This window comes from Cervus canadensis, chromosome 22, assembly GCF_019320065.1.
Source record: "Cervus canadensis isolate Bull #8, Minnesota chromosome 22, ASM1932006v1, whole genome shotgun sequence".
In the NCBI taxonomy this organism is placed as follows: domain Eukaryota; kingdom Metazoa; phylum Chordata; class Mammalia; order Artiodactyla; family Cervidae; genus Cervus; species Cervus canadensis.
The window spans coordinates 44147234-44174941 of record NC_057407.1 but is presented as its reverse complement, the minus strand read 5'-3'; the positions used below and the strand labels follow the sequence as shown (position 1 = coordinate 44174941).

The 27708-nt window shown below is 46.7% G+C and overlaps 1 long non-coding RNA gene across 9 annotated transcripts; it reads left to right on the top strand.

Moving 5' to 3' along the window:
* Positions 1-173: 173 nt before the first annotated feature.
* LOC122424354 lies at positions 174-27708 on the top strand. Of its 9 annotated transcripts, none has more exons than XR_006264399.1 (10): positions 174-577; positions 2108-2335; positions 9323-9741; positions 10496-10694; positions 14476-14714; positions 15881-15976; positions 21848-22074; positions 22221-22599; positions 24152-24232; positions 25809-27552. It is a non-coding gene; the product is annotated as an uncharacterized LOC122424354 (long non-coding RNA). The 9 variants fall into 9 exon arrangements; XR_006264397.1 differs by adding an exon at positions 17430-17517 and having other exon boundaries at positions 21848-22599; XR_006264398.1 differs by adding an exon at positions 17366-17517 and having other exon boundaries at positions 21848-22599.

The following is a 27708-nucleotide window of genomic DNA, read 5'->3' as shown; positions in this document are numbered from 1 at the left end:
GCAAAGAGTCGGACATGACTGAGCAACAGAACTGACTGAACTGAGGTCATAAAGTGGGTGCCCTTGTGGCCCAGATGGTAAAGAATCCACCTGCAATGCAGGAGATACAGGCTCAATCCCTGGGTCGGGAAGATCCCCTGAAGAAGGGAATGGCAACCCACTCTAGTATTCTTGCCTGGAGAATCCAATGGACAGAGGAACCTGGTGGGCTACCCTCCATAAGGTCGCAAAGAGTAGGACACTCCTGGGCAACTAACACACACACACACAAAAACACATGATAAAAATGTCCCTAGGAAACTTCACATGAACAAAACTGCATTCTAAGACTTTGGGAAAGAAGAAAAAGGACCTGAGATTTATAGTAGGCATGCCATTTGTGTGCAATAGGATGGTCCGTAGTAGAGACCTTCCAAATAGCTGTGTGTCATTGTTCTAGCTTAGATCAGCCGCCTGGATGACAAAAGTGATGCAAACCACAGCTCGCCGCGCAAATCAGGAAGCTCGCGGTCCATTAGGCTGGGAGGATTGAGAGAGTGAATGTGTGTGAAGCCCTGAGAACAGGTCCCAGCATACTGTGAGTAACCGTGTCCTCCTGTTCTACAGTTCGGGGGTGAAAGGGGCTCTCCTGGTGTTTTTCTATTCCACCACCTCTCTCTGTTGTCACAGCCCATTCTGCCCATCCTGCGTGGGCAGGTGCCATCATTCTGAGCCCTGGTCCTCCCCGCCTTCCACCCTGAGCTGAGTTCACTCTCCTTGCTCACAGCCTCCTTTGCCAAGCAGCAGAGACTCAAGCCTGCCATCCTCCTGCCCCAGGGTGCAGACAGGGACGCTGCTCCCCCATCATGAACTGCACGACACGGGGCCAGTTGCCTGACTTGTGCCTCAGTTTCCTCTGTGAATGGAGGCGAAGTATCACCTTCCAGGGCTGATGTGAGGTGTAGTGCCAGGCATCTGAGTGTCGTATCATCCTCTGCTACTTTTATTATGAGTAGTAGTATCATCACAGAAATTTTCTTAGCTTCTCCAGGGACCAGCTCCTCACCGTTGTTGCTTCCTACGTGACTGACGTGACCTGGCCCATATTCACTCATCTGAGTCCTCAAATGTTTACCGAGTGCTGACTGTGTGCTACGCCCTGGGCATATAGGGATGTGAGAGATGTTCAATGATCCTTTTTTTTTTTATTGAAGTGTAGTTGATTTACAGTATTATATTGGGTTCAGGTATGCAGTATAATGACTCAGTATTTTTACAGGTTATACTTCATTAAGTGATTACAAGATAATGGCTATAATTCCCATCAATATACCCTTCTTGCTTATCTATTTTATACATTGTAGTTCATATCCCTTAATCCCATATCCTTAACTTGACTCTCCTTCTTCCCTGGCAAGTGGTTTTTTTAAGTCTGTTTCTTTGGGATCTTACTGTCTCTACTTGGTCATATTGATGCTGGAATAACGTCTACCCCTTAGCAGGCACTTACCCTGTAATTACATGCACCTTTCTCAGTCAGACCCTTACACTATCCCGGGCCTGACTCTCTTATTTCCAGCTAAGGACTCTGAGGTGCGGGGAGGTCAGGTGTCTTGCCCACACTACTGAGCTTTGAATGGGGGCTGTTTTACCCCTAAGCTCTCTACCACACTCTGGGGGGACTTCTTTTGTAGAGCCCGCCTCCCTGTTCTCGGGGGCCGACTTCCCTGGGCACACTGAGACCCTGCCTCAATCCTAGCCCTGAGAAACTGAACACCCTTCATTAGCATTTGGCCTCAGCCACCGGAAAACCGTTCCTGTGAGCGGGAGCATTAGCAGTCCTCTCCTGCCGTGTGCCTGTGTGTATTCAGGTTGTCTTCAGAGGTGCTGCGTGGAAACTATTAGCCCGTGAGCTCAACAACTATTCAGAAGTGCCCTTCAAAGGGGCACACACATTCCATGAGTTGTTGAGTGTGAAAATGGCAAATGAGGGTCCAGGTTCCAGGCACGGACTTGGGGACAAAGCAAATGCCACGTGTATCCTTGAGCCCACAGATAGCTGGGAGTGGGTCATCTGGGAGGCGCTCATGAGAAACGAAACCAGAAGATGTTGTTTTTCTGACTTTAGATCATTTCGGGCACAGAGGAAGAGCATGGGCAGCTGGCCCGGGACCCACCGTGTCACCTGAACCAACCAGGAGAGGCCCCTGCTCACCCTTGAAGATGCACTTGCCTTTGTCACATACAGAAGGTGCAGACCTACTGTCCCTCCCCATGGGTTCTTTCAGCTCACTGGTCCACACACAGTGAGCTGAGGGCCTTGGTACCCAGCATGGTACATGTCCACAGTCTTCAGGTAAACTAGCTCTTTGGCCTACTCTTTCTGTCCTTTGTGTGTTGGATTGTCACAGTGGCATCTAATGCAGCATTTTGCAAAATGTAACCCACTGTATTAAAAACATGTCTTCCCTTTAATCCAGCAATTCCAATTTCAGGAATGTATCTTTAGAATCAAGCATGTAAACTGATTTGGCTATAAGAAGGTTCAGACAATGTTTCTTTTTTAAATTTTTTGTTTGTTTTTAATAGTAGCAAAGGACTGGGAACAATAGGAGGTTGGTGACCAAATGACAGGTATACCACACAGTGGGATGATATCTGGCTATTAAGATGATTTTGTAAAAGTATATTTACTGAAGGCAGAGTCCAGATATGTTATCAAGTGAAAGGAGCAGTTGTAAACTATACCATGATCATACGGCATGATCCTGTGTGTGTGTGTGTGTGTGTGTGTGTGTGTGTGTGTGCACGCATGTGTGCACCCACATCTCTCTCTGAATAGCAGTGTCTGCACATGACCTGGTGTCTGGTGTTTCATTGTCCTGACAAGAGCTGTGCAGGGCCCCCTGGTGATTCGCTGGAAGAGTGAATCACCACTTCCAAGGGTCTAAAGGGACCCTTTTGTCTTTCAGAAGGTGTGTGTTGGTGGGGGACGGAGTGGGTGGGGTAGCTTATTTCCCCAAGATGCGTCCATCCCAGTGGAGGCAGTGCGCCTGGTATGACACCCCTGGGCTCCCTCCATTCCTCCTGCCCCCATCCTTGTCACCCTCCCGGGAGCGAGGGGCTTGGAGCGTGAGTTTGGAAGGAGAAGAAGCTGGGCAGAAATCACCGAAACCCTCTTGGGTCTGCTCTCCCATGTCGTAAATCTCACAGAACAGGCCATTTGGTCCAGTTCTGCCATGGGGGTGAGTGAGATGCCTCACTCCGGGATTCAGCGTTTGGAAGGGCGTGTAGCCGACACAGTCGTGTCTCTCCAATTTCAGTTCTCTCTGTGTCAGTGACCTTCTGGTCCCCTCTGCCCTACTATATACCTTTGTTTATGACTCATTTGGTTCAGGGCTCAAGTGAGGATGTGAGAAAGGGGATGTGATTCGCTGGTGCCCCTCAAACCCCTTAACATTCTGGGCCCTCTTTTTAAAATAAGCAACACTTCACTGTCAGGGAGTGAGCACAAAGAAAAGGTCTCATGCTCTCCCTTTTCTTTCTCTCCCTCTCTTTTCCTTCTTTCTGCTTTACATAAGCTTTTTTTAATATATGCATGTGGTTAAGTTATGAAAGAAAATATCTTCGTGGGTCCAATCCAAATGATTTGGTATGAGTGCTACCTGAGTCTTTAAGGTTTACTGAAGATGTTCTGTCTATATAAGCCCCTGATGCCTATAACAATATACTGAAGGATTTTCTTAAAGAGAATGGGAATTCAGGGATAAACAAATCAAATCCTAGAACAGCTGTGTAAATGTAAATATATAAGACTTTTCGTGTATATGGCTCCATTTGACTAGTAGAAAGAACTTAAGGTTGATGATTGTGTACACAAGTCATCTTCTCTCAGAAATGGACAGAGAGCAGTTCTTTAGAATGGTTCTGGGGGGAAATGAGAAGTTTTGAAAAGCAGTTTTGGATCAAAGGCACTTTCAACGTATACTTATGAGTTAGTGCCTATCCAAGCTTCTGTGGGTACCTACAATTTCAGCTTCTCCAAAGTCAGGCAGCAGCTTTGTCCTAAGCTTATACTTAGGTTTGTCCAAGCTTCACAAAGCTTGATAATCTCATACATTTCCTCTTTCTAAAGCCAAACAGATATTTTTGGTGACTGTGTAGAAAATAGGTGCCTACAACCTGCTGGGCTCTATCACCCATTGTATCATCCTATTACAATAAATGACTATCACTAAGAACCTTCTGTTATTTCTCACTTGAATTCCAGCATCAAGACAAAAACATAAGTGAGCGAAAACTTTTCTTATGCTGTTATCAGTAGGCGAAAGCTTATTCATATAAATCCTTCTTTGTCTCTTGTGACAGTCTTTATTTTAAAATTTGTTTTGTCTGATATAAAAGCCATTCATTCACTCCAGCTTTCTTTTGATTTCCATTTGCCTGCAATACCTTTTATCATCCCCTCACTATCAGTCTGTATGTGTCCCTAGATCTGAAGTGGGTCTTTTGTAGACAGCATGTCCATGGGTCTTGCTTTTGTTTCTATTAAGCCAGTCTGTATCTTTTGGTTGGAGCATTTAATCCATTTACATTTAGGATAATTATTGATATGTCTGTTCTTATTGGCACATTTTGTTAATTGTTTTGGATTTGTTTTTGTAGGTGTTTTTTCTCCCTGTCATCTTTTGTTCTCTTGTGATTTAATGACTCACCTTAGCGTTGTGTTTGGATCCCGTTTTCTTTTGTCTGTTATAGATATTTGGTTTTTTGCTACCATGAGGTTTTGATATGGCAGTCTATACATAAACAAGATTGTTTTAAATTGATGATCTCTTCATTTCAAATGCATTTCAGTATCCTGCCTTTGTACTCTCATTATCTCACAATTGCTCGTTTTGATATCATATTTGTGTGCAGGTCATTTCCTACCTCTGCTGTATGCTTGCCTTTTTCTGGTGATTTTTCATTTGTAATTTTTTCTTGTAATTTTTTCATTTGTAATTTTCTTGTTTCTAGTCGTGGCCTTTTCTTTTGCACCTAGAGAATTTCCTTTGCTGTGTATTGTAAAGCTGGTCTCATGGTGCTGAATTCTCTCAGCTTTTGTTTGTCTATAAAAGTTTTGATTTTTCCATCAAATCTGAATGAGAGCCTTGCTGGGTAGAGCATCCTTGGTTGTAGGTTATTCCCTTTCATCACTTTAAATATATTGTGCCACTCCCTTCTGGCCTGCAGAGTTTCTGCTGAGAAATCAGCTAATACATGATGGAAGTTGCCTTGTATATTATTTGTTGCCTTTCCTTTGTTCCTTTTAATATTTTTTAAAAATATTTTTTATTTTAAATTTAAAATTTAAAATATTAAAATTTTTAATATTTTTTAATATTTAAAAATTTTTAATATTTTTTCTTCCTCTCTAATTTTTGTCAGTGTGATTACTGTGTGTCTTGGTGCGTTCCTGGAGCTTATCCTGCCTGGGACTCTCTGTGCTTCCTGGACTTGGGTGACTGTTTTCTTTCCTGTGTTAGGGAAGTTTTCAGCTGTTGTTGTCTCCTCAAATATTTTCTCAAGTCCATTCTCTCCTCTCCTTCTGGGACCCCTCCATCTGGCTACTTAACATGTTAAAACCAACTTTGATATGTCTCCCTACCCCGGGGCCTCCCACAGTCTTCCCCAGCTCTCCATTCTCTAAATGATGCCTCTGAGTGACCTTGGAATCACCTTCAACCTTCCTCCTCCACCTCATGTTTCAGTTCCATCTTCAAATATATCAAGGCACCATCTCACCTCACCACCTCTGACACCTTCCTGGTCCAAACAACTAGCATCTCTATTGCAGTAGCCTCGTCCCTGGTCCCTGCTCCTACGTTTCCCCACCTGTATTAACCTCAAGGTTAACTCAGATGGTGTAACTCCAACCCCCCAGTAGTGACACTCCAGTCCCCCAGTAGGGTACCATCAGAGAACAGCCTGATCCTTACTCTGGCTGTCAAGGCGCCGCACTGTCAGGCTGTGTGACCTCCCCGTCTCACCTCCTACTCCCCATCTACGCTGTCACTCTCTTCCAGCCACACCAACCTCCCTACTGTTCCTAGGACGTGCCTGGCATGCTCCCACCCCAGGGCTTTTGCACGTGCCGTTCCCTCTGCTGGAACACCCTGCCATGGGGTCTCCAGATGGCTTAGTTCTTTGTCTCCTCCAAGTTATGGCTTTCAGGCTCTCCCTGAGCACCCTCATTTAAAATTTCTGCCTGCCCAACACTCCCAGGTAGCGCTAGTGGTAAAGAACCCACCTGCCAATAAAAGATGTGGGTTCAATTCCTGGATCAGGAAGATCCTCTGGAAGAGGGCATGGCAACCCACTCCAGTACTCTTGCCTGGAGAATCCCATGGACAGAGGAGCCCGGCGGGTTACAGTCCGTGAGGTCACAAAGAGTTGGACACAACCGAAGTGACTTAGTACGTGGCACTCCCAAAGCCCTTTCCCCTGTTGCGCTATGTTCATGTCTTTTATCTCCACACGCTGTACTACTTTTCTTATTTGTTTATTGTCTGTCTGCCCCAGTTAGAATGTCAGCTGGACAAGGGCAGAGATGTTTGTTCTCTCACCGCTGTTTCCCCAGCACCTGGAAGAGTGCCTAGCACATCGTAAGCATTCAGTTGATATGTGTTGAGTGAGTGAATGAATCTAAAAGGTGGGTGACTAAGATAGGCTTCATTTATGAGAAAAATAAAAGAAGTATGATCTACTGTGCAGCAAAATGTTATGGAGAAGTTCACACCAACACACAGAAAAAAAAATTAGGCTGTGTTGATACTAGAACACTATAGTGATTTTCTCTGAATGAGGGGCTGCAAATAAGTCTCTCTCTTTCCCACTGTTGTTTTTAATAATCTACAATCATTGTTTGTGTAATGAAGTAAAAGTAGAAGAATAGTTTTTTGAAAAGTGGTGCTTGCTATAAATTATAAGACGCTCAGGGGCAAGGATTGTGTGCAGGCACATGGGCATTTCTGTGTTCTTCAAATAGAGACTTTCCGTAGGCTGAGATGCTCTACCTCTGGCAGGACAGCTAGTTCTCTATTCATCAGGTGCTCTTTATACACAACAACTGTTGCCCCAGAGTGTTTGGACTAGTGCATCAGTCAAGCTGACATTACCAAGAAAGGAAGACACATAATGACTTAGACAACCAGTGGCCGCCTTGCTTGGGTCCCTGGCTAGCACGGCCCCATGAGTAACCAATCATAAGCTTCATTGGGCTCTGTCGCTGAGAAAGCATTTTCACGCTCATCATGTTACTTGATCTTTTTTTTTTAATTAATTTATTTTTGGTGGCACTGGGTCTTCGTTGCTCTGTGTGAGCTTTCTCTATTTGCGGAGTGTGTGCTCAATCACTTCAGTCGTGTCCGACTCTTTGCTTCTGCATGGACTGTAGCCTGTCAGGCTCCTCTGTCCATGGGATTCTCCAGGCAAGGATACTGGGGTGGGTTGCCATGCCCTCCTACAGGGGATCTTCCTGACCCAGGGATTGAACTCAGGTCTCCAGCATCTCCTGCATCACAGGTGGACTCTTTACGGCTGAGCCACCAGGGAAGCAGGGGTTATTATCTAGTTGTGGTGTACATTCTTCTCCGTGTGGTGGCTTCTCTTGTTGTGGAGAAGGGGCAGAGGTTTAGTAGTTTCAGCTTAAAGGCTCCAGGGTGCACGGGCTTCAGTAGTTGTGGTGCACAAACTTAGCTGCCTTGCGGCATGTGGAATCTTCTTGGACCAGGGATCGAACTCTTGTCCCCTGCATTGCAAGGCAGATTCTTAACCAATGGACCATGAAAGAAGTCCATTAGTTGATCTTTGTAACAGCTTTGTATGTTATCTGTCATTTCCTTCCCCCAGGCGGCTTAGGGAGTTTAAGTATTTGTCCAAGATCTCATAGGTGGCTTCTCCCACAAATAGCCTGGAAGTAACAGACAGGAGTTGGTCAGCAGACTTGTCTAAAAGGTGTAGCACTGGGGATGAGCTGATTACAGCTAAACCCTGGATGTGCTTAGAGGAAACTGAAGTGGAGAAGTGCAGTAGGATTTGTTTTGGAAAGGAGATACAATGACTGTTATCCTAGCAGCATGGGTGTGTTTCTTGGGTGTGGGGACTACCTTTGTTTGGGAAAAAAAGACCTTAATACATGCTTGGGGTAAGTGTGAGGTCTTGATATTGAAACCACTTGGCTGTACAAAAAAAAAAAAAAAAAAAAACCCAAAATGTGGGAGGCATTTTTTAACCACTAGGAGAGTGTGGGAGAGCATAAAGGAGAGAGGAAGAAGGAGCAGGGGAAAGGGCAAGATGGAGAGAGGCGGGAGGGAGCGGGGAAGTGTCCATGTCCAGGGCCAGAGGCTGCGTGAAGATCAGAGATGCTCTTCTGTTGGATTTTGAAGTTGTGCTGCTGTGATAGAAATCTGTTCTCCCCTTCTAGCCCTTTCACTCCTGTAATAGTTGACACATTCTGCTCAGCTCACAGATATTCTGTGTGAGAGAGAACCTTGATATCCTTGATGAGAGTTGTGGCGTGAAATAGCACAGAGTAACGACCGCACACATGAGCGAAAGGCAGGCCAGGGCAGGGCATGGGAAGACAGAAGGAGCCATGACCACAGCAGCCCCTGAGGATGTGCAGAGATCATGGCGGAGGCCCTCGGCTTCTGAAGGTCATGGATCTGATGACTCAAGCCAGCGTTACCCAGATCTCCACCCGGTGGGGAGAGGTAGCTAATAATCATAGTTACATCCAAAAAGAAAATACTAGGGTTGACATTTAGTAAAAATTTATTTTCCCCTCTAATCAAGTTCCTTTGCTTGAGTCAAAAAGCAAGAATTAACAAGTGCAAAGAAGAGCAGACTTGTTCCCTGCCCCATTTCCCACCTTTCTTGGGATTAAGGCTTAATGGACACTTTTCTTTAATAGACAGTGTCACGTCATTAGTCCTACAGAAGGTCTATTTACCAGGGCGGATTTTCAGATTCCAAAGAACCTGAAGAATGCCGCACAACTAAGTAGCATTCGGGTTTATCCATCAGTCCCCTGTGAGTTTGTTCAACATGGGTCAGTTTCCCTATTTGTTCCCATAGATTTGTAACTGCCAGCTCTAGACATAAGCTGGAATTTTCTGTTGTAAACCTCTTGCTCTGCCTAGGGCTGGGCTCAGGTGCAAGGCTATGCATAGCTCTGACCATATCAGAAGGAACACAAGGGCCATCCTTTTAGATGAAGCATTCCCACGAGGCAAGCCCAGAGACATCCTCCCCTATCCTTTCTCATTTCACCCTGTCCTCATCATCATTCCTCTCCAAGGAGTCTGCAAGAAGGGTCTGTGCCCAGCTCAGCCAGGATCTGTTTTCCAAGAGGTACCCTGGGACCACAGTGGGGACCCACAGTCACAGTTGTCATCTGACGGCACCCTACAACGACTGTGATAAGAAGCCACTGTTTCCAAGCCTCGTTCCCCATCCTGTAGGGCAGGAGCCTGAGGCATCTCAGCGTAGGGCTGCTTTGGAGATGAAGACACCAGGCAAGCTGACCCACCACCTTGGCCAGTGACACCTGCTTTGCTTCCGCCATAATCAGCGCATCAGAAGAGCAATCTCAGGCAGGTGCCCAGAACTGGGGAGGAATTTACCTCAAAGAGCAGTGCCCTCCGACCAGCCAATACTGTATCTCCCTCCACTCATCTTCAGAGGTGCCTTTCTCAGCGCAAATCCATGAGCTGGCAGGTGAGTTTGACCATCTGTCACTAGGGATTTTGATTCCCTTCCATCAGTCCCCCAAAGCCTTATTCAGTGATTTCAATCTTAAAAAGCATTTGAATGTCCATCCATGTGTTAATTCATCCGGCACTGAATTGCCTGATATTATGAGGCACATGGTGAAGCCAGTGGGCTGGGGTCAGAGGAGAAGGCTGTGCTGCCCGCCAGAGGCTTTGGGGCTGCTAGAGGGCAGAGGATGTTGGACGAGCCCGTGTGAGGAGACAGGAGGGGCTCTGACAGTCGCAGCCGAGAGTCTCTGTGAGGACAGGATGTCCTCCACTCCATGTGCGCCTCCTCCCTCTGTCCCTTTCCACTTCTGTCTGTCCCCAGCTCCCTTCTTATTTCCTTTTCCCTTCCCCTCTGTCACCCAGGGACAACCTGTCCCCTTGCTCCAATCTTCCCTCCATTCACATACAAAATTTTGTCCCTCCTCTGATTCTCTTTTCTCACCCCACCCCCATCTTTCCTACACATCAGCCAGTCTCTGCAAACCAATGGAAATTCTCCCCAATCAGAGGCAAGGAGGAAGCATCCATCCCCCAAAATACAAGGAACAGAACCAGCGTGGAGAACTGGAATCATGTCAGACATCTCCCAGGGGAGAGAAAAAGGCCACAGATGATAACAAAAATGTTGCTTGCTGCCATGACAACCACAGCCATTCAGCCACAGTACCAAGGGTGTGGAGGCAACAAAATCAATTGCATGTTTATTTCCCCAGCACAACCAGGCTGTCTAAGCAGGGGGAAGCCAAGAAGGAGATGCCTTTGGTCCTCTGCCCATCACCGGCCAGAGAACCAGGATACTTGGTGGCAGCTGGCTTACCTTTCTCCAAACAGCCATCTGTTGTGACATCACTGTCAGCTGAGCCTGACTTGTCATTTGTATCAACCTGCTTCCAGAGTGTGCTGTGTGCCCAGGTGAGGAGGCTTAATCCCAGGCCGATGTGAGTGGCCCCCATCTTGGGGCACATGGCCAGCATGGATGGGTGGCTGCAGGGCCCAGAAGGCTCAGTGCAAACAAGATTATGTCTGTGGTCGGGAAGGTGGGAGGTGGAGCCCCACCTAACAAAACAGGAAGCAGCATCCTTATTAAGAGTAAAACCTAAACCCAACAATGAGAAACAGAGTAATCAATAGGGGCCCTGTCCCTGGCCTCAGCCCACTTCACACAACTGAAGATTTAAAGGGCCAGTTAAGAAAAGGGCATGAGGGGATCACGCCAGTGAAGGTATTAGTCGCTCAGTTGTGTCTGACTTGCTGCGACCCCTATGGACTGTAGCCCGCCAGGCTCCTCTGTCCGTGGGATCCTCCAGGCAAGAATACTGGAGTGGGTTGCCATTCCCTTCTCCAGGGGATCTTCCCGACCTAGGGATGGAACCTAGGTCTCCCACATTGTGGGCAGATTCTTTACTGTCTGAGCCACCAAAGGAGCCCCTTTCTGTCCCAAGTCTTTAATAAATATGGACACGAACATCCTTAAGCTGTATTGTGAGCTGGGCTGGCCACAGAGTCAGAGGCAGACTGCTTCTCGGGGGTGGTGACTGCCCTTTCCAGAGAAGCTGCCACCTGCTCTGAGGGCATTGGCAGGTGCCGGCAGCACCCAAGGGCCCTGGGCCTCTGATCTCCAGTTGCTTCTGCACTGTTAGGAGGACAGAGGAGGCTGAAGCCACCTGGGCACTCTCTCCCCATCCTCTATTCCTCTCCATCACCCTAGGGATCATGTGGCTTTCAAGGGTCTCTGCACTGAAATAATATTGCCAAGTGCCAGACGTCTCAAATTGTGTGAGGTTATTAGCAGAAGTATAACAATATTGCCTGCCGTTAGGAAACTCCTTTAAGAGAATCCATGTGTGCTGGACATTGAAGAAGGTGGAACGAGGTGGTTGAGATGGATTACACTGCTGCTGCCCATCCTATTAAATATGTCATGGGTTCAGAGCCACATGGGCGTTTGTGAATCCCGTTCCTCTGTTGGCTAAATGGAGCTCGATTTGTGTGTGGATCAAAGAAAAGCTACTTATCCCTACTGGATATCTCCTTCTAATTCACCAGCATTGTTCAGCAGGGAAAGGTGAAACAAAGGCTGAATTCATTCACAGACAGGAGCTTCAGAGCCCACACATCAAGGAGATAGCTCAAAACTTCAAAAAACAGCTCTGACCTAAGTTTTCCAACATTTTATATTTTCAAAAATCATAGGGAAAGGATGAACTATCCAAAAAGAACAAATTTCACTTTAATTTTTGTTTAAATGCCTCAAAGCAAAAAAAAAAAAAAAACAAACCAGAGTTCTGTCTTTTTTCCCACTGCTGTCAGCTAGGCTGGGAGCCCCTTGTATTCTCATCTTTTCCCACCTTGTGGTGAAGGTCTACCTTCCAAACAGGTGAGGGCTGAGACTAATCAATATGACAGTTGCTCAGTGCTTCAGCATGAGAGAAGTTGAACGTTTATATCCAAACATCTTAAATTTACCACACCACCACATGGGTCCAAAAACAAACAAAACAAAAATTGGCTTTAAAACAAATGCCATTAGAAAACAGTTTCTTTAAAATTTATACATACACCTACCATATGTTCTATCCCTAGGTACTTATCCAAGAAAAAAGAAAACACATGTCCATACAAAGACTCTTACATAAATGTTTATGACAGTTTTATGTGTGATAGCCACAACTGAAACAATCCAAATGCCCATCAATAATGAATAAATGAACATGGATGAATAACCAAACAGATTGTGGTATATCCATACATTGGAATATTACTTGGCAACGGACAAGGAGAAACTAGTGATATAAACAACAGATGCATGAGTCAAAATAATTATGCTGATTGAATGAAGCCAGACAAAAAGAAATTTATATAAAACTTTAGAAAATGAAAACTAATCTGTTGTAACTAAAAGCAGATCAATGGTTGCCTGGGAGGAAAGGTCTAGGGAACCAGAAGGATAGATCATAAAACAGGTGATGGATGTGTTTGTTGTCTTCAATGTGGTGATGATTTCATGTGTCAAGACTTGCCCATTTTACACTTTAAATGTATTTAATTTATTGTACCAATTGTGCTTCAGTAAAGTCATTTAAAAAGTTAAAGACTGATATGCCATATCAGTCACAGGGAGTAGATATATATCCTTGCCTTAAATAACTAGATAACCAGAAAAAGTATATGAAACAACATTGATAAATGTATATGAAATGGACAACATTGGACGACAGTCAAGGCAAGACTGTGAAGGGAAGCTAGCAAGGTGCCTCCTACAATGGCAGCAGCTCATTGTCTAGAGAGAACTCAAATGAAGCTGATGGGCTTGTGGACTTGAGCAGAGTTCAGAGTTGTTGGAGACCAAGGACGTTCACATTTTCAGGGCAGAGTGCCAGAGAGAAAGGAGCTCTACACACAGAGAAAAACTCCGTTGTCACGTTAGAAACCTTGTCTTTGATCTCTGATCATTGACTGCATGTGAAAAAATTCCTTGAGGCAAGAAAAAGAACCATCTAAAAGGAGCAGATGAACCAATTTCTGGAGTTTTTATAGGGCTGCAAATCGTTGGCATTCTCACCAGCCAAAGTGCAGACCCTGTATCACATGGGTTGTGTCTTCAGAGGGTATTGCCTTAATCACAGTGCTAAATTAGTCCTCGACTAAATGTTGTTCTGGACAAAGTTGAAACGCAAGCCCTGAAAAGATTAAACTGTTTCCAAGTAACTGTGAGCCAGAGCAAAGTCCAATACTCTCTCCAGGAATCAAACAAAATCTGATACCTAATACTGTAAAATGTCCATTACCTAGCATCCAATAGAAAATCACCAGGCAGGAAAATATGACTTGTAACTGGGAGGAAGAAAATAGAAATATGCCCAGAAATGGCAGAGATGATGAAACTGGCAGGCAAAGATGTTAAAATCGCTATGATAAATCTTATAAATATATTCTAGGATGTTAAAGGAAACCATGAACTCAATTATGAGAGAAATAGAAGATATAAAAGAAACTCAAGTGGAACATCTGGAGGAGGAAAACACAATAGCTGAAAAACAAATTGTGAACAAAAATCATCGTCTCATTGTTAGTGGAACTCACTTTGAGCCTGTCAAGTGATCATTGAATCATCTCTTCCTTGGAGACGCTTCCTTGGCTGGGACAAACTTAGTATTCTGTGTTCTCCCAGTGCTTCAACCTCGTCTTCCAAGTACTTGCCATGGTTGTAATAGTTCCATTATCCATGAGACTACACACTGCATGTCTGTAAGGTCCATGAGAGCAGGAGCATGTTTTTGCTTACCTCTATGCCAGTGCCTGGAGCATTGCCAGACCCCAAGAAAAGCACTCAGTAAATATATTTTGAATGAATGAATGAACTGCTGTCATCAGCTTTGCAGTGGATTCAAATTCAGCAGCTCTTATCTAAAAGCATCACCTCTGACTGTTCATCAGCATAGTGACCCTGATTGACCATAAGCTAACGATTCTCACATGGCTCCAAGAAATGTTCTGCCTGCAGGCATGCTTTAGTATGAACAGGTGATTCACTGAGTGACCTGAAGTGAGTTGCTTAATGTCTCTGACCTTTGGTTTCCTCAGCTATTGCATGAGGTTGTTGAAACAGAACCTGGTTTCTAAGAACCCCCAGCTCTGATGTTCCAGGACGCAGTTATGATCCAGTCTCCAAAAACGCTCCTCCTCCCCGCAGGGTCCTCAACGTCCTTGTCCCTATGCCCCTGAATGTGCTCTCTCTGCCTTGCATCATGGCTTCTGTGTAGCCGCCATGCAGAGAATCGTGTGTGATTTCTGAAGCCAAGTGTCATGAAGGGCACTGTGGCCTCTGCTTTGGCCTCTTAGATCTCCACCCACCACGTCAGAAGAGCACTCAATCAGCCTTTGGGGAGAGGTCCTCATGGAGAGAAGCTAAGGCCTCCCGCCAATGGCCAGGTGAGCAAAGCTTCCTGGGGCCAGACCCTCCAGCTCCAGTCAGACATTCACTTGACTGCAGCCCAGGCCACATCTGACCTTCACTTAGTGGGAGATCATAGCTGGATCCACCCAGCCAGACTACTCTTGAATTCCTGACCCAAAGGACCCATCAGTCAGTTCAGTTCAGTAGCTCAGTCATGTCCAATTCTTTGCAACCTCACGGACTGCAGCACGCCAGGCTTCCCTGTCCATCACCAACTCCTGGAGCTTACTCAGACTCATGTCCATTGAGTCGGTGAGAGGTACTAATTGTTCACACTGGTTTTTGTTGTTGTTGTTTTTTTGAGGGGATAAATATTTGCCATTTATTTATCTGACCAAAGATTTATCTTGGATATGTAACTCGTGGCCATAAATTGATAAAGATACCAACAATCCACCAGAAAAAAATGGGCAAAAGATTTGACCAAGCACTTCCCAAAAAAAGATAACCACCCTGGAGCAGCAAATGGCAACCCACTCCAGTTTTCTTGCCTGGGAAATCCCATGAACAGAGGATCCTGGGGGACTGCAGTCCATGGAGTCACAAAGAGTCAGACACAACTGAGTGACTAAACAAGAGCAACATGGACTTGTGAGTTTCTGTTATGTAAGTACTGCAAGAAGCTAAATAATTAAAAGCACTATTTGTGATTTAAAAAAAAACATAACCAAATGGGAATAAGTATATGAAATGGTGCCCTAACTTCACCACCCATGAGACAAAGGCAAGGCAAAACCACAATGGCTAAAGTCAAAACCCTGACAATGTGTACTGTTTTAATTACCTAAAGTTTTAATTACCCTAAGTTTTAGGGTAATTTATTATGCAGCAGTAGGGAGCTAGTACACTGGTGGTGGAAGCTGGCCCTCCTTCACTCTTTCATTACCCCTGCTGTGGAGAAAAACGCTAACTCAGTCTCCAAAACAGACATCTTTCCCAATTTGGAGACCAAGTTGGGGGCTTGGAATCTTGATCAAAAATCTCCAGGAATACACAAGCCCCTCTTTCCTTCATTGGCCTCAGCAGGTCTAACACCACGCCGTCTCTACTACATTCTCCCCACTCTTTTCTTTCTTTTTTCACCAGCAATTTTTCACTCAGTTTCAACTGTTTCACTCCCATTCTGCTTCTGATTTTCTAGGTGACCTTTGGATACAGGTCCTGCTCTCCTGAATGAGTTTTCCAAGTTCCATAATCAGCTTTGAATATCCTCAGAGTCCCTGTGGGCGCATGGCAGGTATTGAACAAATATTATTTACTGCCTTGGTCTAGGTCCTCTGGAAAGCTGACCCTGAGCAAGGATTAAGGTTCTAATGATTCGATTAGAAGGTACAAGTCTAGGGGGATGGAGGGGAGGGAAACAAAGAAATGGGACAAAAAGCTGTGCGATGCCATGTAACATGTTACTGTGGTGGTTTTGTTTCACTGTGAGTTCCCCCTGAGCTTCTAGGGGACACCAGGTTTACTCATCCCAGAGCTTGTCCAAAGAGACGGCAAGAAGGAATCATGCTCCAGGGTCATTTATGGGAGAATGGAAGGTGGAGGAATGTATCTGCCCTGCTTCTGCTTCTACCTCTCAGGTTAACATTCACCCCCAAGGGGAGTTAGCTCCCTAGCATTCTCCAGCCCCTGATGACTGCCCAGGAAGCCAGACTCTATGCCCGTGGTGAGGAATTTAATCTGCGTTCAAAGGTGGAGGGTATCCAGGGGCAAGTGGGGCATCGGGTGAGAGAGGGAACAGTCACTGAGGAACCTGTGAAGATGTACAGGACGTGTGTCGCATACAGTTACCTTCTTGGCCCCATTTCTGGTTCCTTAGATACTAGCTTGTCAGCACAGCTGTAGGAAGGCCTGGCTTCTTGTTCTGACTGCATCGGTTCCTCCAGTGTGTGATGTGGGTGGAGATAGAGTGAGGCTGCGTATTAATGGGAGCTGACCCTTGCAGGCTTCAAGACAGATGGACACACTCAGCTCCCGACGCTCTAAAATGCAGGACTTTCTACAGCCAGCTGGAGGGAAGATCTTATCTCTCAGCTGAGTGGGGTCTCTAAAACAGTAACACCCACTGGCTTAGAAAATGCAATTAAAAAAAAAAAAGAAAATGCAATTTAATGGAGTAGAACTGGAGTTTTTAAGCAGTCACTGGGCTGTTTTAGACAAAATTCAAAGGCCCTAAGGCAATTTTTTTTTTTTTTTTTTGCTAGAAAGACAGGTGTTTCCTCCCAAGAGTTCTTTAGGCTTCTTAGAAGCAACCCCAGGAAACATGTTGCAAGCAGTAGGTGGAGGCCTCCATGATCCCTCAGAATCCCAGCGTGCTAAGAGGGCAGTCCAGCTCTCATTAACAGATGAGGATGGATGGTTGGGTGATGGATGAATGGATGAATGGATGGGTGGGTGATGGATGAATGGATGAATGGATGGGTGGGTGATGGATGAATGGATGGGTGCGTGGGTGGGCGAATGAACTGATGAGGTTACTGTTCAGTTTTGTAAAAACCCAAGAGGTGTTGTCCAGGCATTTAACACCCTTAAATGCCCATTTCCTAGAGGCAAACAAGGAAGTCATAGCTGTGGATTTTTACCCTCTGAGTCTCTCCAACATGCATTTTTCCTGTCCCTGACACAGCCACCCTCTCCAATCCCCCAGCCTTCTGGCTTGTTATCAGCTCCATGCTGTCTCTTTGCATTAGAGTGACAAGAAGCAGCACAAAGCCGCCGACAGGAGTCTGGAGCTGTAATTTGCACTGACATTCACTGGTGTTATCCACTTAGTGCCTGGTAAGCCAAACAGGAGATTTGTCTGATTTTGATCCCAGGAAGGGAAATGACAGCGCTGCCCCGCTCCTGCCACTCAGAGCCGAGCGCCGGGCCAGTCCTCGGCCTGAGTCCTGGCTGACAACACCCACCTTCATGATGCGACATCGTTTTCCCTTCCTCCGGCTGCAGCTGCCTTTCAGACCTGACATCTGGCAAAACACTGGATGCGGAGCTGTGGCTGGGGGGTGGGGGGAGGCTATGCCATCCTCTCAGCTGCTGACAGTACTGACTACAGGTGGCCACGGGGCCTCAGAGGACCCTCTGGGGGATCTCAGTGCCTCCGGGAAGTCAGGCCCCACTTGAAAATACCCCAACAGCTCTTCTTCTGCCTCCCCCTCCACCCTTAAACTCTCCTGGCTCTAAGAGAAATGAGGCTGAATGAGAGGTTTGTGAGAAGAACATCAAGGAGTCAGCCTGCGGTGCAGCCCTCTACATAATTTACAAAAGGAAGATGCAGGGCCCCTCATTCAAAAAAGCAGGAAAAGTGTCATTGGAGGTCCTAAAACACAAAGCCTTTTACCTTTCTTTGGTGGTCTCTCTCTGATCTGTCATCGTGATTTTATTTGTGATGTAATGCTGCCCCAAGTATACATGCACACGTATTATTTATTAACATTAGCATGATCTTTATTGTTCATCTTTAGATTACACTGTGACGGTTCTAAATGCACACAGAACTCTGATGCGGCACCTCCAAGGTGACGTAGTTAGTATTTCATAAATGCACATGCATCTCTAGTTCATCTCTTCCAGAACAATGGAAATGCTGCATCAGACTCTTATTTCCTTGTTTCACTTCTCCATACACAGACGTTTTACCAGTGCTCTCTGCCCTCATCTTGCTGATGAGCAAGGAAAGACTGAAGGGAAAAACTATGGTTGCCCTTTCTTTCTACGTCCTCATTTTCAGTGTAAATAGTCAATACAGGGAAGTAGCATGACAATGTGGCTGAGTTCCTCGGCCTTTCTTAGGACACAATCGTCTTCTTTTTGCCTTTAAGGCAAGTTGAAGAGTGCTTACAGCGGTGAGGTGCGGTCCAAAGCCTATGTGTGCTTGAACCCACTGGGTCCTCTTGACAACCCCACGTGACAGGGAAGGTACTTCTATTTTTCAGAAAAGAACTGGAGGCGCTGGGAGGTTAAATGACTTGCCCAGGGTCTCAGAACCTGCCCCTGGCAGAGCTGGGATGCTGGCCTAAGCAGTCTAGCCCTGGAGTCCTCGCCCTGCCCACTAGGCTCACCTGCTGCTCAGGACAAATCAGGAGAAGACCTGGGGGAGTTGAACCCCTCTCCTTCCCGCTGTGTCCTCATTTGGGTCTATGTATCAGGGCTGGGGTGGGCAGAGCGTCTGTCCATTCCAGTGGGAATCCATAACATCACCTTCTTCAAAAGTTACCTTTGCTTGAGCCCAGATCAAGGGGCTTAACTGACATTTTAAAGATGATGAGGAGAGTGAAGTTCAGCCTTAGAGTCTGCTGGGGCCAAATGAATTAGGGGAGGGCAGCTGGGATTCTGAAGAAACCCCTTCCTCGCAGCTGCTGTTGGGCCTGGGGGTGGCAGAGTTTGCACAGGAACCAGGCGGCAAAGCCCCAGCTTGGTTTTCCTTGTCCCTTAGTGAAAGGTACACACGTGCACACATGTGTGTGCACACACACACGTGACCCAGCTCTGCCTCCAGGGCATGTTCTTAGACACCGTGTCCCTTCGCCACTCCCACATCTCCTTTTTCCCAATGTGACTCAGACGTGGTTCCCACCCACCGCCTTGGAAAGGCGTTGCCTGCAGGTTCACTGGGTCAAAGGAAAAGCCAGAGCCCCGGGCTGCAGACGTCAGCGGGGAGCAAGGACTCCGGGAGGAGGGAAGTGACAGCTCCCCGTGGGGCCTGTGTCAGTAGGGGAGGGCGGGGAGGGCGGGGAGGGCGGGCGTCGTGGAGCAGAACCAAGGGGCGGGGATCTCACACAGGAGGGATGAGCAGGATCTGATGAGCACTTGACCCAAGGTCCCCGGAAGCTGGAGGGAGCCCTGCGATGCCCAGTGGTTTTACCGCGGCCCTAAACGGTTCACCAGCGTCCAGCCATCTAATCCTGTTCAGTCATCTTTGTGACGTCGTTATAGCAAAGCTAGTTACCTTTGCCCCAAGTAGCGTGTGCCCTCAGGCTAGCCATCCAAACAGGGTTATGCCAGATGAGAGCTGAGCCTCCCCGCTGTTAGCATGCAGGTTCTGGGACAGAAAGCCCCAGTCCCTCCTGCCATGAAGACATCTGTATCTGTGCATTGATACAGTTTGAGAGTCCTGCAGACACAAACTCCAACGTCCCATCACTTAGGAACTAAAGACAAAAAGTGCAGTCATCCCTCAGGATCCATGGGCAGTTGGTTCCAGGGCCCCCTGGGACATCAAACTCTGGATGCCCAAGTCCCTTCTATACGGTGACACAGAACGAAGGTCCTCGGTACCTGAGGCTTCTGCGGCCCCTGAATCCGGGGAGGGGGAACCTGATGTCCAGAGGACCAACGGTACAGCATAACTGGATACCGACTCCTACAGATTGGAGCCTGGACTTGGAGAAAGGACATCAGTGCAGGAAAGCTCTGGCTTAAAGTGATGTTTTCATGATTCTCACAGCAGTTTCCACTGTGGGTTTTTTTCCCCCAGAAGGCAGAAGGCATTCTCTGCTTTTCTGCATCCTTGCTGTGGTCCAGTGCCTTGAGGGGAATCTTACTGCCCAGCGACAGAGCGGGGCAGAGATAGCCCTCTTTCCTCTCCTGTGTCCTTTTTTGAGTTGTGACACTCTATTCCTCTCTGGACATATTGTTTGGAGACCATCAGGCACGTTATCTGATGCCTGACGCAAATGTCATACAACGTTGTTAATGTCACAGGACTGACGAAAGAAGACGAGGAAGAGGGCCCCAGCAGATGGACGGGTGTTATGTTTCATCCCCACACAGGCCGTTCTTAACAGCCGGTTTTCTGTTGTCTCAAACAAGAATTCCCCCAAGGGCTATTGTAGGGTCCTTACTCACTTCTCAGGAAATTTGTTTTTTCTTGGTTCTCTTTTACCTTCCTCAAAAAATGCTTGTAGACCCAGAACTGAGGGACAATAATTGTTGCTTCCTTTCAATAGAAAGGTCAGGGTCCTTTGTTACAAAGCCCAGACAGGTTTTGTGGCCCAGATAAGGCTGATCTCCTCTGAAGAGCAGCGGAAAGTTAATTCACCCCACCCCCACCCCCCCGCCGGCTGTCACGTTTGGTCAATTTGAGTGAGAAAAGGGGGCTTGTGGGTTTGAGCCTATGAAAACACACAATAATGGGCTCTCACTTTTCTTTTTATAGACAAACAAAAGAGACCCCAAAATGTCAGTGCTGGACCTTAAAGAAAAGTTCTGTTAAAAAAAAAAAAAAAGCTATTTTCTCCTTTTGTTATGTTATCTTCTGTCAACTGTTTCTTCACAGTTATCAGTTATTATTGTCTCCAGCAAAGAATCTAACACTATGATGATACAGTTATGCTTATAAAAGATAGGGGAGGGACTTCCCTGGTGGCTCAGTGGTTAAGAATCCACCTCCCAATGCAGGGGATGTGGGTTTGATCCCTGGTCAGGGAGCTGGGATCCCACAGGCCGTGGAGTGGCTGTGTGCCACAGCTAGTGAGCCCAAATGCTGCAGCTGCTGAAGCCTGCACATACTCTGGAGCCAATGCTCCACAAGGGAAACCTGCTGACCACAATGAGGACCCAGAGCAGCACCCCCCAACCCAGCAAAAATGGGGGACCTGCTCTCATCTTGGCTTGCAGATTTCCAGGTTGCTTCTGGCTTTAACACAGGAGAGCTGGGTGTTGAATGCCCAGCAGTTGGAGTTTGAGCCCTGGCTGGCTGACCCCATCCCTGAATTCATCTCCACCAGCCACTGATGAGGTCGAAAGCATCACTTGGCCGTATGGCCACCACAGACCATCCCTTTCAGGTTGTTGTGGGTTGTCATGGAAACAAAGACATCTTAATGTTAAGAATAATTTGCTCCTTAATGGAAACAGTCTCTCTCTAAAGGAAGGTTAACTTGGGAACCATCAGAGTCATCCCCAGTTGCTGGCCCCAGCACACCCCTGTCCTACTTTCATCTGCTTGCCCGGAGGTCTTAATTTTGATGATGTATGAGGTGTCAGCCAGAAGGTCTTGTGCTCTGCTGCGAAGCACTATAAAAAGGCAGATGTATGACTGTGTCATCCACAAATACCCTAGAAAGTTAAGTGTTAAACCAATGTTAATAATAAATGTTTCCCTCTGAAGTAGGTTACGGCAGCATCACCAGAGCTGTTTAAAATGTAACAAACCAATAAACTCCCAGGGAGCTGAAGGATGCCTACCCCTGCCGTGGTTCCTGCAGTGCAGCCAGGAAAGTTGTTAAATGCAGCCCATCTGGTCTGCTTGGAACCCTTGGATGGAAAGAGGACCCCTTCAAACATCTGAACTTGATCTCTACAAACGAGAAGTCTTGGGACCAGAAAGCCCCCAGGGTATGCAGAAATGACTCTCTCAATGTCTCTTTGAGGAAACAGGGCCCCTGACCCATCACACTGACTCAGCCTGCCTACCCCCACCATTTTGCTCGTGGGCTTTCTTGATGTAAATGGAAGAAGACGAAAAACATTCTCTTTTCTAGGTCCTCCTGGAAGAGGGCATGGCAACCCACTCCAGTATTCTTGCCTGGAGAATCCCCAAGGACAGAGGAGCCTGGCAGGCTGCAGTCCATAGGATCGCAAAGAGTTGCATACGACTGAAGTGACTTAGCACACACCCACGCTCTAGGTCCTGCCTGACCTCCCATCTCTGGGTGCTGCATTGATCATTTAGCAAGCACTGGTCTTGACTTCCTCCTCCTGCAGGGGTTTGCCTGAAGAGAGCCCCCAGATGGGGAGCCTGTAAGAAGAACTGCATGCTTATGTGAATACTTGGAAGCTTACTTGGCCAGGTCCCATAGTTGTGCTGTCTTTGCTCAAGAAAATTCCAAGCTGAAATTCTATATTCCAGCCCCTGTGGAGGTAAAGTCCTCACCTGTTCCTCATCTTCTCTTGCTCCTCATCCAGCAGTAAGATCGGTGGTTGTCATGGCCCTTGCTGTTTTCTCCTAGAAGGTTCTTTCTGGTCCAAGAAAAAAAAGTCAGCACCATCGAGAAGATGAGAGCCAAAATGCTCCAGTGGCAAGCTGGGTTCCCCGGAAGCAGACCCCGAGGGGAGATTCTAGTGAAAGTGACTCATTAGGAGGTGTCCTGTAGGGTGGGAAGACAAGACTGGGAAGGGGAGGAGGACAGACATGGGCATGAATGTCAGGCCGCATCCCTGGAAGGGTAACGCTGGCACAGTCCCTCAGGGACGCTGTAGGTGACACCTAAGTGTCCCCATCAGGGATGAGGGAATTGGAGAGTTTATAGCCCTCCGTCATCAGTTAAAGGGCTGCAGGGGCAGGACATGCAGGGAACATGCTGCAGAGATGCGGGTGTTGCTGGGAGCAGAAGCCCCAGGAGAGAACTTGTGCTCAGACAGGCTAAACAGGGACTTCCCTGGTGGCCCAGTAGCTAGGACTCCGCGCTCCCAGTGCGTGGCGTCCAGTTTGATCCCTGGTCAAGGAATGAGATCCCACATGCCACACCAAAGATAGAAGATCCTGCGGGCCACAACTAAGACCCGGCTCAGCCAAATAAATAAAATCAACAAATATTTTAAAAAAGAAATCAGGTTGTTTAAAGGGGGGAAAAGTTACATAAAAAAGAAGAAATGCTAAACAGTCTGAGGTGTTGACATAGGACCGACAGCTGCTGCCACATGCCCTACACACAGAAAAATAAAGCAAATAAAGGAACTCAAGGTTTACTTCTCGGTTAACCGACTTGTTCGCCACTCATTCAGACATTCAGCAAACATTTATTGAGCACCTGCTGTGTTTGTCATTGTGCCAAAGGCAGGGGGTTTTTTAAAAAGAAGGTAGCACCAATTTTGTGCTTGAAGGGCTAGGAGTGTGTGTGGGTTGGGGAATATGTACCTAACGTCCACCACCCAGCTCAGGTTCAGATCACACTAGTCCTAACTTCTGCTCCGGTCTGTTCCACCTGGAAGAAGCTCTCTATCGAATGATGTAATCCAGGGGCTTCAGGGCTGTGCTGCTTAATGTGAACACAGCACCTGGCCATCCCTGGATGAAAAGCACAATAGGAGTGCGAGGTATTATTAGTGTTAAAAGTGGCATTTAGCAACACTAAAATAAATAAGCTGACACCAGAGTTTCGTTCTGCATTTAGGGAAATGTTCTGGGTCTCCAAGGCCCTTTATCTAAGAATCAAAGGCTCCCACTAGTTATAAAACATGACTGCCCTGGTTTGTTTTAGGACCTGAGCATTTTTCTGGCTTCCTCACATTGGTAAGTGCCCTGCTGATTCCAAGCAGTGTGGCTGTGTGGGCAGCATTTCAGCTACAGCTCAGGTGGGGTGACTTGAGGTCATGTCCATCTATTGCCCATGACCCACCAGTCATGGTCAGGAGGGAGGGACAAGGGATGGGAGCAAGTGGAGACTAAGAGCAAAACCTTTTTCATTTGTAGGGTGAAACAGGAAAAGTGAGAGCAATCACGTCCCTCCATTCCTAGGACCAAAGACTCAACGATCAAAACAGACCCTGCCAGGTAAAATAGAGAGCAAATGGATAAATGATGAATACTTAAAAAAAAATAGCTTATTTATTTATTTCACTGTGCTGCCTTTCCTGTGAGATCTTAGTTCCCCAACCAGGGATCCAACTCATGCTCCTTGCAGTGGAAGCTCGAAGTCTTAACCACTGGACTACCAGGGAAGTCCCTGATGAATACTGTTTAAAGAACAAGAATGTCCCGAATATCTCCTGGGATATATCTATATTAAAATATTGTTTGTTACTCACCTAAGATGCAGATGAAACTGGGCATCCTGTATTTTTCTTCCCCAGTGTTCGCCAGAAGGAATATACTCCTTTAATTCCTTATCCAGGTGAGAAATGGAAGACCAGAGATGTCTGGAGTCCATTTCAGGCCTGTGGGAGGTTTCAGATCTCTCCAATTGAGCCATTTATCTAAAGTCATCTAACATCGATTTTTAAGATCCTTCCTCAACTGTCCCTAGGGCTGGGGATGTGGACCCAAAATTGTTCTTTAACTCAGACCTTCAGTTACCTAATGCCAAGCAGAAAGGCCCACCTGGAGAGCACAACAGACAAATGCATTTGTGGGCAGGAAATCTGAAGCAGACAAATGACCAGGAGAAGGAAATGGCAACCCCACTCCTGTATTTTTGCTTGGGAAATCTCATGGGCACAGGAGCCTGGTGGGCTACACTCCACGGGGTCGCAAAGAGTCAGACACGACTTAGCGACTAAACAAGGACCTCCAATAAACAAGGGCTTCCAATTCCAGAATTCATGCGGAATTCCTTAGATATTTAAAATCTGTGATAGGGTTACCTTAAGCTTACGAAGAAATTAAAACAATGCTTTTTTTTTTTTTAACTACAAGAATGAAAAGCTCATCTAAAATTAAATGCCACATACGGGGACTTCCCTGGCAGTATGGTGGTTAAGATTACGTGCTTCCAATGCAGGCCATGCAGGTCCCATCCCTGGTAAGATCCTGCATGCCATGTGGCCTGGTCAAAAATAAATATATTAAAAAATGGTTTCCTCAGGGGGTATGCCCAGTAGTGGGATTGTTGGGTCATGTGGTAGTTTTATTCCTAGTTTTTTGAGGAACCTCCGTACTGTTCTCCATAGTGACTGTATCGATTTATATTCCCACTAACAGTGCAAGAGGGTTCCCTTTTCTCCACACCCTCTCCAGCATTTATTGTTTGTAGATTTTTTGATGATGGCCATTCTGACTGGTGTGAAGTGATACCTCATTGTAGTTTTGATTTGCATTTCTCTAATACCAAGCAGTGTTGAGTATCTTTTCATGAGTTTATTAGCCATCTGTATGTCTTCTTTGGAGAAATGTCTAATTAGGTCTTCTGCCCACTTTTTGATTGGGTTGTTTGTTTTTCTGGTATTGAGCTGCATGAACTGCTTGTATATTTTGGAGATTAATCCTTTTTCAGTTGTTTCATTAGCTAGTATTTTCTCCCATTCTGAGGGTTGTCTTTGCACCTTATTTATAGTTTCCTTCGCTGTGCAAAAGCTTTTAAGTTTATTTAGGTCCCATTTGTTTATTTTCGTTTTTATTTCCATCATTCCAGGAGGTGGTTCCTGGAGGATCTTTCTGGGGACAGAGTGTTGAAGAGTGTCCTGCCTATGTTTTCCTCTAAGAGCTTTATAGTTTCTGGTCTTACGTTAGGGTCTTTAATGCATTTTGAGTTTATTTTTGTATATGGAAAAATAAATGCCACATTCAGATTTAAAGCCATGGAGAAGCTTCACCATCCCCAAGCCTTGGGTTTGTCAGCACCTTTTTGCTGGCATAGCCCTTTCCCAGTCATTATCTCTCTGAGCCCTGACACCCTTATGAGGGCAGACAGCACAGTTGTCATCCCACCCTTTGGCAGGTCAATCCAGCCGGAAGGGCCTGTCCAGAGCGATGGGGGTGGTGACAGAAACCTCACTTGTGGCCTCGATTCTTCCCACCGGAACCAGCTGTTAAGCAGTGGGCCTGGAGCCAGATTCTGGCTTTGAGAGCCCAGGTCTGGAATGCCAGTCCTTACCTTCCACAGTCTACCTGGTGGAGACCAAAGATTCATTCCTTAAAATCTTATTAAACAAGGATGACGTGCTGGGAGGTACTGGTGACACAGCTGGGAAAGGTAGACAAGGTTGGGTCTCCCTCCAGGGGGCTTCCCTTCTGGAGGTGGCATCAGATGGCAACAAGTGCTCGAGGCCAAAGGACCAGGTGGGAGGCGGGGCTGCTTTAGGGACGGTGAACAGGAAGCTCATTCTGGAGAGGGGGTGCCTGACCAGCCCGCCTCCTGTCTCCTGTGGGCCCCCAGCTTTGCAGCAACCGCTGAGCTCCAAGATGGGAATGAGCTTGCTGTCCAAGGGCCAGCAGGTCAGAGTGTACCAACAAGGTGGAGAGAAGGGAGATGCAGTCCAAGTGCCCAGCAGGCTCAGTCCGTGGTCAAGAGCCTGGATTTTATTTGAATGATGACAGGGAAGCTGCTGGAAAGTCAGTCTTAGCCCAGGTTCTCACCTTCTCCCGTAAAGGTTATCAGACAGAGAGGATAGGGGCTGAGGCAGAGTGGAGAGTGCAGAGACCCACAGGTTACAGCCAGGTGGCCCCTTGCGGAAGAGGGTGTGTGAGGCGCCTGGCTGCTGCTGTCTGCTGTCCAAAGGTTGGCGCCTGAAGTTTGGGGTTTTCCCAGGATGTATGCTTCTATTTCCTGAATCTCATGTGCTTCTCCAGAAAGCTAGGAGAGGTCCTGATGAGGTCTCAGATCCTGCAGCAGTCATTTTTAGGTCCCGATGACCTTTTAATGCAGGCCAGGATGGTCCGGTGCGCCTATGCAGAAGGCCAAGAAAAGACAGTTCAAACTGTCCTGGGGATGAACAGACCCGAGCCCTGGCCCAGAGACTGACTTGGGAGAAAGTCAGTCGGGCACCTTGACCATGAGCTGGATGAAGACATTTTGACCAGTGGTTCTCAGAGTGTGGCCCGCGCATCAGCATCACGTGGGAACTTGTTAGAAACGCTAAAGCAGAGACTCAGCTTTCTATATCTGAACATGTACTCTAGATGATTCTCATACTCAATAAAGCTTCAAAGCCACTCTGTTAGAAGAAAGCTGGGTGTGGATGGTTAAAAAAAAAACACCTTGCTTTGGCTGAGACTTGATTCAAATTAGAGTAAAAACAGAAAACTTCATGGCAGGGGGATGTGGGATGTAGTCTCACAAACTCAACCAAACACAGAGACTAATATATCCAGGTTATAACTTCTCAACCCAACAAAACCACGTCATGAAACTTTACTAATAAAGAGTAATCTCGGGCTACTTCTCTCAACCAGGTTCCAAGGCCTGAATTTATTCTTGGTGTACTCTGGAGACTCCTGGAGTCTGCATGCATTCCTTCATTCATTCCCACGCTCTTAGCTGCCGAAGATACAAAGATAATAATAAAAAAAAACAACCCTTCCTCCACCCTCAG